At 42.4% G+C, this 2,028-nt stretch overlaps 1 pseudogene; it reads left to right on the forward strand.

Annotated features, from left to right (window-relative positions):
* Nucleotides 1-875: 875 nt before the first annotated feature.
* LOC141059977 (uncharacterized) lies at nt 876-1,687 on the forward strand (annotated as a pseudogene).
* Nucleotides 1,688-2,028: the final 341 nt, after the last annotated feature.

Here is a 2,028-nt window from a genome sequence, read left to right on the forward strand (position 1 = left end):
AAAGCATTTCTTGGACAACATCAGGAAGTACAAGTCCTGCTTCCAAATGACATAATTTGGTGCAACAAAAGAAATGTTTATAACAGGATTTATGCCGACATTTAAAGTTCAAGGACAGGTTTACCACTCAATTGGCTCACTGCTTCCATTACAAGGAGAAGAACCTCAATTTCTTCAACTCTTCTTCATGGGAAATGCAGAAGCAGAGGCTCAGCAGAGATGTTCTTTAATTCCTAACACTCCCCTTGATATTGTCACTATTTTGCAGCAGTTCCTTCACTCCAACAATCCATATGTTCAACTTTTCAAGACTGCACTTGAATGCATGCCAAATGACGATAACAAGGTTATCATTCGAGCTGACAAAACACCACAAGGTGAACATCAGCGAAGTTTCAATGCTCCCTCATTTGATGAGGTTGCCATCTTGATTGTAGGTAATGATTTTCAAAGCCGTGACATTGTGCTTCAGAAAAGTAACAATAGTTTGCAACGAGTAGCAGAAACTCACAGGTCCTATGATGCACTGCAATATCCAATCATCTTTTGGCAGGGACAGGATGGCTATCACTTTGGAATACCTCAGACAGACCCTACAACAGGCAACCCTTCAGGAAAAAAAGTGTCTGCCATGGACTTCTATGCATATAGGATCATGACAAGATTTGCAGGGGAAAATCACATCTTAAAATGCAAACTCCTCTTTCAACACCTTTACTTGCAATCCTGCCTGGGAGGAAATTGGAGGGCACCTGTTGCCGGGCCAAAAAACAGTGAATCGCCATGACCTTATTGCTCGGGTTTTCAAACAGAAAATTTCAAAAATGACTAATCTCATCACAAAATCACATATTTATGGTGAGACACAGTGCTGGATGTATTCAGTTGAATGGCAAAAAAGAGGCCTTCCTCATGCCCACATCTTGATCTGGCTGAAGCAAAAAATACAGCCTTCTGAAATTGACAATATCATCAGTGCCGAATTGCCAGACCTTCAGACTGACCCATTGCTATTTGACACCATCACAAAAAAATAATCCATGGTCTGTGTGGGAGTCTCAACAAAAATTCTCCCTGTATGATTGATGGCAGTTGTTCAAAGCATTACCCACGATCCCTGGTCCAAGAAACCCAAACAGGACAAGATAGATATCCAGTCTACCGAAGAAGAAAGCCAGGGGATGGTGGTTTCACAGCAAAGCTGAAAATGCGTGTTGGATCATCACTGCAAGAGATAGAAATTGACAACAGGTGGGTAGTGCCTTACAACCCTTTGCTGTCAAAAATCTTCCAGGCCCACATAAATGTCGAATCTTGTCACTCTGTTAAATCAATCAAGTATATCTGTAAATATGTCCACAAAGGAAGTGATCAAGCAGTTTTTGAACTGCAGAAAAATGGACCTATTATTGATGAAGTGGAGGCATTCCAGATGGGCAGGTACATAAGCAGCAATGAAGCTGTTTGGAGAATACTAGGATTCTCCATTCATGAGCGCTACCCACCAGTTGTGCATCTGAGTGTGCACTTGGAAAATGGACCGAGAATTTACTTTAACCCAGCAAACTTACAGCAGCAGCTCCTAACACCACCTAAGACCACCCTCTTGGCATTTTTTGAGCTGTGTCAACAAGACCCTTTTGCAAAAACAATTCTCTACTGTGATTTACCAAAGTACTACACTTGAAATGCCTGCAGAAAAACACTGGAATGGAGGAAACGGGGGCTTGATATTGAAGGCTATCCAGGGGTGAAAGCAACTGATACTCTGGGTCGCGTCTACACTGTTCATCCGTCAAATGCAAAGTGCTTCTACCTGCGCATGTTACTTCATGTTGTCAAAGGTCCTACATCATTTTCTGACCGGAAGGCCGTCAGAGGCCATGTGTTTGAAACATTTAGGGAAGCTTGCCAAAGACAAGGACTTCTGGAAAATGATGGACACTGGAACATGACCCTCAATGAAGCAGCAGCCACACAAACTCCAAAGCGACTAAGACACCTCTTTGGTATTATTCTAACAACGTG

The sequence above is a fragment of the Dendrobates tinctorius genome, unplaced genomic scaffold, assembly GCF_039654945.1.
Source record: "Dendrobates tinctorius isolate UK_male_01 unplaced genomic scaffold, ASM3965494v1 ptg000231l, whole genome shotgun sequence".
Classification (NCBI taxonomy): domain Eukaryota; kingdom Metazoa; phylum Chordata; class Amphibia; order Anura; family Dendrobatidae; genus Dendrobates; species Dendrobates tinctorius.